At 37.6% G+C, this 12,609-nt stretch overlaps 1 long non-coding RNA gene across 4 annotated transcripts in view; it reads left to right on the top strand.

Annotated features, from left to right (window-relative positions):
- Nucleotides 1-12,609, top strand: part of LOC114487255 (uncharacterized) — a 364,849-nt gene that overhangs the window by 102,040 nt on the left and 250,200 nt on the right. For all 4 annotated transcript variants that reach the window (XR_008618448.1, XR_008618447.1, XR_008618446.1 and 1 more), the window contains one exon: nucleotides 2,235-2,320. This is a non-coding gene — a long non-coding RNA (uncharacterized lncRNA). The remainder of the gene's footprint in view (nucleotides 1-2,234; nucleotides 2,321-12,609) is intronic.

The following is a 12,609-nucleotide window of genomic DNA, read 5'->3' as shown; positions in this document are numbered from 1 at the left end:
GGTACCCGGGCCTCTCCCATTGCGGAGCACAGGCTCCGGATGCGCAGGCTCAGCGGCCATGGCTCACGGGTCCAGCCGCTCCGCGGCATGTGGGATCCTCCCAGACCGGGGCATGAAGCCGTGTCCCCTGCATCGGCAGGCGGACTCTCAACCACTGCGCCACCAGGGAAGCCCCTATTTATTTTAAATGGTGTCTTTTTCCTCAGAAGATCCTTAGGCTGTGCTGGGCAGAAAGAGGTGGTGGAATGGGAGGACCATGATCTGTAGGGACGGACAGATCTGTGTTCAAGCCTAGCTGTACTGTGGATTAGCTGCATGAATTTGGTCAAGTTACTTACCTTAACTGAGCCTCCGGGGATGATAAGGCATGACTTGCAGGGCTCTTATGAAGATTATGTTTTGAATTTCAAACAAGTTGTATGGACAATGAGAATTTTTCAGCTGCCCCAAATTGAGCTTTGCTTACTTTACCAGTATGGCTGCTCATGGTTACCCAGACTCATGAAATCGTTACACAATTACATATTTCCTTTTGGCTTCACAAGCCTGAGCATAAGTTTCTTTCAGGGTCTTAGAAAATTCAAATGACAACAATAGTTTTTTGTCTTGGGCACTAAATACAGCACCTCACCTCCAGGTGCTCTTAGAAATCTGTGCATGTGCTATTCCATGAATATCACAATTTTCTTATATGTTGCAGAATAGAAAAATATGATTATGTTGATTCAGTGGCTTAAAAAGAAGTTGTTGGGTTCTAATGAGTATTGTGAATCGAAACATACACTGTATTATCCAACATGCTGTTGTAAATGTTAGCTAATCAATGAAATTACAGCAATATTTTCTTTTCCCAGTGTTGATGTGTTCCATACAGGTGGTATGATCAACCATCCCAGTTTCCTGGGTTATAGGACTGTCAGTGCTAAAACTAGGAAGGTCCTTGACAAACCAAAACAAGTTGGTCACCTTACATATAAGGGTGAGAGGGAGCTGTGGTAATATCAGTTACACGAATATATCTTCTGATAAATTCATTAAAATTTCAAATAACTATTTTTACTTAGTTGCGCCTAAATGAAGTGACTGTGAATTTTATTTTCAACTTAAATTTCTAGGTTTTATATTGTTTGAAGCTTGTGTCAGAGTAGGTATAAGAAGTTATTAATGGGAACATATGTATATGTATAACTGATTCACTTTGTTATAAAGCAGAAACTAACACACCATTGTAAAGCAATTATACTCCAATAAAGATGTTAAAAAAAAAGAAGTTATTAGTCTTTTATCAAAATTAGAGAGAAAATTGTAGGTTTCAGTGGTTCGAGACCTAACCAGAAGATAATTTTAAGATTTTATAATTGGATTCCATTCCACATCCTTCTGCATCCCAGAAATGGCCATCTCAATGCCTGGGCCCATCGTATTATACTATTACTGTGTAATTTACAGCTAGAGTCCACTTTTTGCCAGGTTTTGAGCCATACCTAGATTCTAGAACAATTTTAGGGAAACTTATTTTTTTAAAAAAAGGGAAAACCCTCCAGAAAACTGTCACTACTTATCAAGAATAAGAGAAAACAGAAAATCTCAAAAAAAACAAAAGTAATTTTCTTTTCAGTATAGGATAATCCAATTCTCATTTTCTAATAAAAATGCACAAAGACTCAAAGATTGAGAGTTTGAAATTGAAATTAGTTTTTGTTCTTTTGGAGTGGGTCTTTGATGCCTTTAATGTGTTTCTCCTGTTCCCTACCAATTTAGTTCCAACTTAATATCTTGGAATCTTCATTATAATCCCACCTCTCTCTTCTGCTTACCAAAACTAGTTCTCAGAAACAACACAAAATTAGTTCACACTGCTGTGTAATAATGTAGAGTTTAAATAATTATCCATCCTCCAGAAATTCCATTTTAACATGAGTGAGTTTCCTAGTCTAAGAAATAGACCTCTAAAGGTATGATTCCAGTTACAAGGAATTCTAGGCAGCAGGAGGACAGAGGTGAACCTTGCTGTTACCTCTGAAATCATGCCATGGAATAATCATTTTCCTGAGGAAAAATCAGGAAAGAGGTTTTGCCTGGTCATGACTAAAGGCCCATATCTGAGTCCAGGTGTAACTTTGAATTACTTATCATCTACTTCTTCAGCAGCAATTCTCAATGTATGTGAAATACATTGCCATCTTTGAATGCCTAGAGACCAGACTAATTTTACATTTTTCTTATTCTCGCAGGTTGACTAAAAATGCAGAAAGCTATGGCTGAAGCAAGGATCCATCCCTGATACAATGAGAGAATGATGGTACCCGGGGATGTGCTGGTGAGTGGCTTTAATTCTTGCACTTCTGCATAAGCCCCTTGCAGCTGTGTGGCAGCCTGTGACTCTTCCCAGTTGGTGACACCACAGCTGTGTTTTGTTAGGCAATGTAGGCTCTTCAGCCTCCAAGGGCATGATTAGTGATCTGTACAAGCCAGTCTTGGCAGTCCTATTCCTCTTTGCTTCTGTTTGGTTTAAGGGTAGATATGACTGAGTTCTGGTTACTGGGATGTAAAGAAAGGGTCCTGGGACAGATTTTCTCCTATGTTAAAAAAAAAAAAAAGCAGAGCCTTAAAGACGGTTCTCTCCTTCTTTTCTTGAATGCTGCTGGGGGAGGGTGTGATGCTTCAGCTTCAGTAGACGTCTTGACATCATGGTGATATACCCAAGGACAAACCTACAATGCCCTGATGATGGTGGAACAGAAAGCAACTCAGTTTGGTGCAGCAACTGTTGAGTTGCTGCACCAAATTTAGAATTGCATGTCTTCTGGCTTCTTAATTTTTAAGATAATTAAAAATTTAGCCGAATGTTCTGCAACTTGCAGCCAGAAGTATCCCTGGGTGCTGCCATCTCATAAAAATAAAATATTTTAATATGAACTATAAGTATTTAAAAATATTATGTAAACTGTGACTAGAGCCTCTTTAGTAAAGTGTGTTATATTTATTTTTCTCTAATTTACATTTAAGGACAATAATGCCACTCACATAAAAACATAATTAAATGATTAATCCCTTGGTTTTCTCTTCCAACCAAATTGCTACCCCTAACTCTTTCCTATAAATAAGATCTAGAACCACCACTGACAAGAGGATCCTGATAACTTGGTGTTTCGTATATTTCAGATGTATCATAGGCTGAATTGGGTAGGTAGTAATATACATAGCCCCGTGGATTCATTTCTCATCACCATGAACATCTCCATCCACTCACTTCCTTCCACATAAACACAGCAATTTAACAGCTGGCCTTTCCTGTTTTCCCTGTTCATTTTTCCTGCAAGCTTTAATTTGGTCTTTTGTAGTCTCCCTTGTTTTTCTTATTGCCAGATGTCTTTGATACTCAGGATTTTAGCTTAATTTGATTTTCATTTTGTACTTTCACCTGATTTCACTTCTCCATCATCTCCTTTTGCTTCCTATTTGCAGCCATTCCTGATCTGTTTACCAAACCATCTATCTCTCTTCTTTACAACCCCAATGAATTAGGCATTCAAATGGATCAGGCCCTAATAACTGGAGTTCCAGTGTCATTTAGTATCACGAATGATCACTGGAGTGCCTATACTTTTAAAGTGTTTGTTTAGTTGTCTATAAATACCTGACAAGAGTGACAGGAGGCATTGGTAGAAAGCACAAGATTAATAGAATAAAACTGCAGTAGAGGTTTTCTCATGTATGCTTCCGTATGTTACATAATCTGTGAATGAAAAGATTCATAGACTCAAATAATGTAGCACTTTGAACTGAAATAAGAATATATAGCCTAAATTTCTGAAATCTCAACCATCTATGACTACAAAATGAGGTTCAATCGTGTAATATGTTCAAATTAGCATACCCCAGTTGGCCTGATGGCTTGAAATCAGCTTTCTCTTAAGTGTGTTTCCTGCCTATTTTTTGAGATGCCCCATGAAAGAGCATTGTAGAACTTTTACATTTCTGCACTTGTGAAGGAATGTAGTTAAGTGATATGAAGTTGTATTCTGATGCTTCAGGGAGAATTATCTAAAAATTAAATCTTAATTGGGAAGTGAGAGGTGGGGTAGGAATGGATGCAAAAACGAATAAGGGCCTGGGATGCTTCTCTGCCCCTTTCTTGCATTACAGATTCTCTGTGTTTATCTTTGCTTAGCACTGATAATTCTTTACTGCATGAATCATTACAGTTACCTGTAAGGTTTAAGGAACCAACATAGAAACATCATGAAAAACCACAGGAGGAAAAAAGAATTACTAAAGAACAAGTGGGGAAATAGCATTAGATAGAACCATGTCATTTGAGAAAAGTTAAATTAAACAAGACACTAAAAGCAAAGCCCAAGAGGTTTTTATAGCGCAGTGATAATAATAATAAAAAAATGGTTATGAAGAACCTAGGGGCAGGACAGGAATAAAGACGCAGAGGTAGAGAATGGACTTGAGGACACGGGGAGGGGGAAGGGTAAGCTGGGACAAAGTGAGAGAGTGGCATGGACACATATACACCACCACATGTAAAACAGATAGCTAGTGGGAAGCAGCCACGTAGCACAAGGAGATCTGCTCAGTGCTTTGTGACCACCTAGAGAGGTGGGATAGGGAGGGTGGGAGGGAGACGCAAGAGGGAGCAGATATGGGGATATATGTATATGTATAGCTGACTCACTTTGTTGTAAAGCAGAAACTAACACACCATTGTAAAGCAATAATACTCCAATAAAGATGTTAAAAAGAAAGATGAGAATATTTCAACAAATCTGTTATACATTTTTTAAAAACCCTACACTTCTCACTGTGTGAAAAGTATTGATAAATCCTTCTAGGAAAAATTTACTTTGCTAAAGGAAGCATGGGAAATTGTAACATATGCCAAATCTCTTGAAGAGGACCACTAGCAAATGACAATATAATAAGAGAAAAGGTTAGTCTCTGAATCTCAAGAAATAAAGCTTTTATCCACCCTATTTTTTCCACGTTAGCAAGGAGTCTCTCAGAAGGATTCTTTGAGGTCTTTATTTTTTTTCCCCTATTGAATGAATGAAGAGAAAACTGGTCTTCAGTGACCAGACAGGGATGATTTAACAATCTAGGTGAGACTAATTTAGTTAGACATCACTGCTATGGCCAAACTTTCCCCTCAGGACTACAGTGAGTTTGCATTCTTGGTCAAAGTGTCTGTTGGCTAGTGAAATAGACACTGATGTAAACATGTGGAGGTCAGGAAGCGTCATACGTAGCAATAGAGAAAGCCATTTACGTTTTTTCAGAATCTTTCTTTAAGAATCTATGAAGTACAATGAAATATTTAGCACTAAATAGAAATGAGCTGTCAAGCCATGAAATGAACCTTAAATACATATTGCTAAGTGAAAGAAACCAATCTGACAAGCCTACATATTTATGATTCCAACTCTCTGACATTCTGGAAATGGCAAAACTGAAAACAGTGACAAGATCAGTGGTTGCCAGGGTTTTTAGAGGTAGGAAGGATATATAGAGGATTTTCAGGGAGGTAAAAATATTCGTCTTGATGCTCTCATGGTGGATACAAGTCACGTTTTTTCAAAACTCATAGAGTATACAATATCAGAATCCTAATGTAAACTATGGACTTAATGTATCAGTATTAATATTGGCTCATCATTTGTAACAATGTACCACACTAATGCAAGATGTTAATAAGAGGGGGAACCTGCTGGAGTGCTAGGGGATATATGGGAACTCTGTATTTTCTGCTTATTTTTCTGTAAATCTAAGACTACTCTAAAATAAAGTCTGTTAATTAAAATATTATAATAATTGCTATAAAATAAAAAGCTGTGAAGAAGCTGAACTATTCAAATGCATGGGTCAGGACAACTTGCACTCTTATTAGTAGTAAGCCTTTGGTCTTCATAGGATATGCCTAAGCCTTATCACTAATAATGTATTTATAAGGAATATTTTGGTAGGAGATGAAAAAAAAGGGGCTCAAGGAGAATTATAGGGATGCATTAAGAAGTGAACACATTTTAAAGAGAGAAAACATACAGAAGTAAATCCTTCCAAAGTTTCATATTAGAGAAATTTTAAGAAATGTTTCTTCTTTGCATTTGAATGGCAATATATATCTTGTTTAATTATAAAGACAAAGTTTAGAAGGGACCATGAGGAAAAGTCATAGTTAAGCTATAGTGGTGGTAGGATTACAGTTGAAAAATTTCATTGTTAAAAGTTACCTCTTTCAGTATTGTGTTTTGATACTGCTTATTATTTTTTCCTGATTTTTGTGCTTGTAGTGGAAAATTTGGAAAATATGGAGAAGAACATTATAGAAAACATGTATCTCCTATGATCATTTCACTCAAATATAATCAGTATCAACATTTTGGTACATGTGCTTTCAAACTTCTTTCTCACATTTTCATTCATTCTTCATTTATTCATTTATCTTTCCTCACTGTTTAAGAAAATGTTTGACTATATCCCTGAGTGAGTTTCCTAAGGCTGCAGTAGTAACTTATTGCAAACTTGGTGGCTTCAGACAATAGAAGTTTCTTTTCTGACAGTGCTGGAGGCCAGAAGTCTGGAATCCAGGTTTTGGCAGGGCTGCACCTCCTGTGGGGCTGTAGAGGACAATCCTTTGTTGCCTCTCCCAGTTTCTGGTGGCTCCTGGCCTTCTTTATCTTGTGGCTGCATCAGTCCAGTCTCTGCCTGTGTTTTCACGTGGCCTCCTCCTCTTCTCCCCGTGTGTCTCTCCTCTGCGTGTCTTTTATAAGGACACTGGTCATTGAATTAGGGCCACCGGGATAGTCCCAGGTGATCTCATCTAGAGATCTTAAGCTTAATTACATCTGTAAAATCCTTTTCCCAAAAGAAAGTCACATTCACAGGTTCTGGGGAATTAGGATGTGAGCATATATTTTGGGGGGCTGCCATTCAACCCACTGTGCCAACTATTATTGAAAATCAGTGGGTGAATGAGTTTGATTTTCTTTCTATATTAAGATTCTTGCAATAACATATCTCATTGTTCTAAATTGCCCACCTTTTTACTTTTTTTTCATCTCTGCAATTCACATGCATTTTACAGATGATGGCATATCATGTTGTTAGCTTGTTTTTGTTTATTTGTTCTTTTTTTTTAGTGATACTTACAATTGTGCTGTACCTTACACTCAGATAAGATGAAATACACTATATTGCTTTTTTTAAAGAAAAACTTTATTTAGATATGATTGACATGTAAAAAGCTGTACATATTTAATGTATACCACTTGATGAGTTTGGAGGTAAGTATATACCTGTGAAACCATCACCCCATCAGGCCATAAACATATCCATCACCTCCCAAAGTTTCCTCCTGCCTCCTTTATTATTATTATTATTTTGTGTGTATGTATGTGTAGTAAGAATACAGCATGAGATCTACCTTCTTAGCAAATTTTAATTTTATAGTACCACATTTTCAGTTATAGGCACCATGCTATATAGTGAATTTCCAGAACTTATTTATCTTGCATAAATGCTACTTTGTACCATTTGACTATCACCTCCCCATTTTCCCCTCCACCTAGTCCCTGGCAACCACCATTCTATTCTCTATTTGTATGAGTTCAACTATTTTAGATTACACATATAAATGAGTTCATACTGTATTTGTCTTTCCTTGTCCAGTTTTTTTTCACACAGCATAATATCCTTTAGGTCCATCCGTGTTGTCACAAATAGCAGGATTTCCTTCTTTAAGGTTGAATAATATTATATCTACATACCACATTTTCTTTATCTGTTCATCTGTTGATGGACATTTAGGTTGTTTTCATACTTTGGCTTTTGTGAATAATGCTGCAATGAACATGGGAGCGCAGGTTTCTCTTTGGGACCCTGATTTAAACTTATTTGTGTAAATATCCAGAAGTGGGATTCCTGGAATATATGGTAGTTCCATTTTTAACTTCTTGAGGAACCTCCATATTGTTTTCCATAATGGGTGTACCGATTTATATTCCCACCAATAGTGTACCAGGGTTCCCTTTTCTCTACATCCTTGCCAACACTTGTTATCTTCTGTTTTATTAATAGCAGTCATCCTAACAGGTGTGAGGTGATATATCATTGTGGTTTTTAATTTGTATTTCCCTGTTAATTAGTAAAGCTGAGCACCTTTTCATATACCTGTTGGCAATTTGTAGGTCTTCTTTAGAAAAATGTTTATTCAGGTTCTTTGTGCATTTTTAAAAATGTAGTTTTATTGAGAAATAATTGACATACATCACTGTTTAAGCTTTGCCCACTTTAAAATCAGAATTTTTTTTTTACTATTGAGTTGTATGAGTTTTTTATATATTTTGCACATTACCTTTTTATCAGGTAAATGGTTTGCAAATATTTTCTCCCATTCAGCAGGTTGCCTTGTCATTTTGTTGATTGTTTCCTTTGCTGTGTAGAGGTTTTTAATTTGATGTTGCCCCACTTGTTTATTTCTGCTTTTGTGGCCTGTGCTTTGGTGTCATACATATCCAAAAAATCATTGCCAAGACAAATGTAAAGAAGATTTTTCCCAATGTTTTCTTCCAGAAGTTTTATGGTTTCAGGTCTTACATTTAAATCTTTATACGTTTTGAGTTGATTTTTGTGTATAGTGTAAGATAAGGGTTCAATTTCATTCTTTTGCATGTGAATATCCAGTTTTCCCCGGACTATTTATTAAAGAGACTATCATTTACCATTGTGTGTTCTTGGTACCATTGTTGAAGATTTAGTTGACTGTATGTGGGTGGTTTTATATCGGGGCTCTAATCTGTTCCGTTGGTCTGAATGTCTGTTTTCATGTTAGTACCATACTGTTTCAATCACTATAGCTTTGTAATATAATTTGAAATCAGGAAGTGACATGCCTCCAGTTTTGTTCTTCTTGCTCTTCTTCTTTTGCTACTCTGGGTTCTTTTGTAGTTTCATATGAATTTTATGATTGCTTTTTCTATTTCTGTAAAAAAATGCCACTGGAATTTTGATATGAATTGTATTAAGTCTGTAGAGTGCTTTGGGTAGTATGGACTAAATATCTTCAAGAAGGGTTCTATCAATTTACATTATTATCAATAATTTGAAAACAGGTTTTGAATATTGAGTATTTTTTAAATTGCCCAGTAAAAATGATAAGCCAGGATTTTAATCTACATTTATTTGTTTAATTTCACTACTTGCTAACCTCTTGTTTTTGTCATTTTATTTTTTCTATGGAAAGATTGGTGTTTTTCTTTTAAATTTATTATTAAGTATGACTTGCTGAATATCTACCAAGTGCTTGTCAGTTACCAACTGCCACAAAGCAAACATTATTTTCCTTATTTTCTTCATGAGGTAACTGATTTGTAGGAGTGATTGATGTATTTTCTAAAAATATTAAGTTTATTAGTCTGAGAAATATTTTCTGGATTATTTCTAGTTTAAGAATTGCCTTTTCCATTTGTTTATGTTTCTTAACATTCAAAAGTATTTTTGTTTTTTTTATTTGTTTAATGTGGTCACTATTATTGAATTTTTTTTTCTATAAACAGTATGCTTTGGAAGGCCTTTCTTACCCCCAAGATCCATTAAATATTTACTTCTATTTTTGTCATAGCTTTTTATAATTTACTTCTAATGCCACTGGAATTTTGATTGATCAATCCTAAAGCCAAACTGCAGGTCCCAGAGAAAATCTAATGGGTGATCTAGATGTGCTCAAGTGACCAGGAAAAAAAAAATCCAATCCAGTTTTTTTTTTTTTTCCTTTTGTGGGGGAAGAGTAAAGGAGCAGTGACCATCAGAGTTACAATTTTTTTGGTTGGTCCAGCATTTTGTTGTCATTCTTGTTGTATCATGCTGGATTAGGACCTAACTGGAGTTTTCTCAAATCCCTGATTTGCCCAATACCTTTTAAAAAATTATTTGTCCTTTATTTATTGGCTTGTGACGTTTACTTCATAATATAAGTTTTATACATACCAGGGCTTCCTTTATAGATATTGCAGCTATTCTGTTTACCTCTGTGATATATTTTTAGTGGTAACACATTATTAATTACTATGGCTTTAAACTGTATTTAGTATTTTTTAGAGCAAGTATCTTCAGAGCATTTTCTCCCTCTTTGTTCGTTCCCACAATATTTCCTCTTCTCATCTAAGTTATTTTACAGTTGATTTGATAATGACTTAAGAGTATGATAAGAAAAACATATACCTAATACTTTTCCTAGCCACATTTATTGTCTTTTATTTCATTCAAAATATTGTTTATTGAGTGTCTCTTATGTGCCAGTCACTGTTTTGGTCGCTAGGGATGCAAACTTGAATAAGACAATTATGTTCCTGCCCCATCAAATTACATTTAAATTGGGAAGAATTATAATAAATGGGTTAATAAATACATATAGGCTATAATTTCAGGTAATAAGTGCTGTGAAGAAAAATAAAGCAGAGTAAAGGGCTAGACAGTGAGCAAGGGTTATTTTATAAAGGATGGCTGAGTAGGTTCTTTCTGAGGAGCTGGTATCTGAGCCCATGGAGCCAGTGAGTGGCGTGGGGGAATCTGGAGGAAGCACCTGCTGGGCAGAGAGAATGGCAGATGCAAGGACCCCCAGGAAGGACCCAGGGTGTTATGCCCAAGGTATGGCATTGCTGCTTAAGTGGCTGGAGTGGAGGGCACCTGGACAGAGTTATCGGTGTGAGAGGGCTAGACAGATAAATGGGACCAGGTCTTTTGTGGTCTCCTATGTGTTACAAAAAGGAGTTAGTTTGGGTTTTATTCCAAGCCATTGGAGGGTCTAGAACAGGGAATCAACATGATATAATGTGTGTCTTCTGGGTAGAGAAGAGAAAGCAGCTAGGGATCTTTAGCTCAAATCCAGATAAGAGATGCTGGCAGCTTGGGCCAGAGTTGCAGCAATAGGGTGGTGAGCAGTGATCAAATCCTGCATAGAGCAGGCAGGAATCGCAGCTGGGTTGGATGTGTGTGGCAGGGGATGGCGAGGTGGTAAGAGAGACCCCTGGGTGTCGGGCTGAGGGACTGTGTGGTGGCACCTTTACTGGGAAAAGGAAGAGCCTGGGCAGAGTTTCAACTGGCCTTCCAAGTAGAGAGGTCAAGTATACCTACCCTGTGGGTCAGGAACTCAGCCAATATCAGAACCAAAGAAATGAATTGGGATGTCATCAGCGAAGGGAAGGGAAGGGAAGGAAGAAAAAGGAAGCAAGCAAGAAGACTCATCAAGACCAACAGCAAAGGGGAAGAGGGCCAGGTGGGAGTGATAAGTGCTGCAGTGCTGCAAGGAGGGAGTGATCAGTTGTGTAAATGGGGTTGAGAGGTCCCAGGAACTGAGTGCTGGATTTAACCAGGTTGCTTTCACTGGAGCTGAGCTAGGGGAAGAAAAGCCAGCTTGGGGGTGGGTTCAGGAGAGAATGGTGGCAAACAGCAGAAAGAGAGTATAGAGAACTCCTTACAGAAATCTTGCTGTGAGGAGGAGCAGAGGAGTGAAGCTGGAGATGGACTTAGGATGGGGGGGCGTTTAATATGCGGCATTTTCTAGCTGATACAGGGGATTCGAATGCTGATGGCAGTGATCCAGGAAGAGAAGGAGAAGCTCCTAGTGCAGGAGAGAAAGGGGATGCCCGCAGGAGCCAAATCCTTAACAGGCAAGAGTGACTGGGATCTCCAGTACACGCAGAAGGTTAGGCTTTGGACAGGAGAAGCCGTGTTTATCAACTTTCATTTAAGTGAAGTCATCTCTATTTTAAGCGGCTCTGTTATGTAACTTATTCAGGAGAGCACATTTGTCTCTTATTGCTCCTCCGGGTATTTATGATGATGTACAGGTAATCTGTGACTAAAAGAGCCATGCATTAATTGGCAAACCTGCAAACTTCCTATGAGAGATTCATTTAAATCACCTTATTTGCAAAAGTGAAAAAAGAAATCCAATCAACCTCTTAAATGCAACTTGGTCTGTCCAACTGAGCCCTCTAGACATCTGCTGACTCTTCAGTCTACGTTTTCCCATATTAAGCACACATTTCCGGTTTACGATTATCCTGTACTTGAATGTGCTACTGAAATGTAGGGGACACCTACGGGAAACAAACAACAGATTGTTGCATTTCGTGGAAAGCCTCAGGCCCAAAGGCCCTAACCTGTGCGGGCGTTCACTCTGCATCCCTGGAAACCAAGTACCAGGGGAGCACCGCCCTTCAGTACGAGCAACGCTGCCTGGGAAGCAGGGGGTTTCCAGACTTTTTTGCTTTCTGTTTAATGAGCATATTCTTAAAAAATGATGGTTACCAGGGATTTTGTACTTATATTAGCACTTCCAGCTTGTGGTAGACCTTTGCCTACAGGAAGTAAATCGGAGGCAGCGCACAGAATAGAGTTACAATGAAATAGAGTTTTCATTATTAAAATAGATTTTCACGGAATGCAACACCAGGTAGCCTGTGTTGGAATCAGATCATGTGGGTCTTCTAGAATGATAATGAGAATTATTCTCAGAAATTTCATTGGCATAAGTTACTTTGTTTGCTGTGTCTCTTTTAAGCTCCCCAACACGTTTCTTTTTTTTTTTTTTTTTTTTTT

The sequence above is a fragment of the Physeter macrocephalus genome, chromosome 11 (assembly GCF_002837175.3).
Source record: "Physeter macrocephalus isolate SW-GA chromosome 11, ASM283717v5, whole genome shotgun sequence".
Taxonomy (NCBI): domain Eukaryota; kingdom Metazoa; phylum Chordata; class Mammalia; order Artiodactyla; family Physeteridae; genus Physeter; species Physeter macrocephalus.
This window is presented reverse-complemented; position numbering and strand designations above follow the sequence as displayed.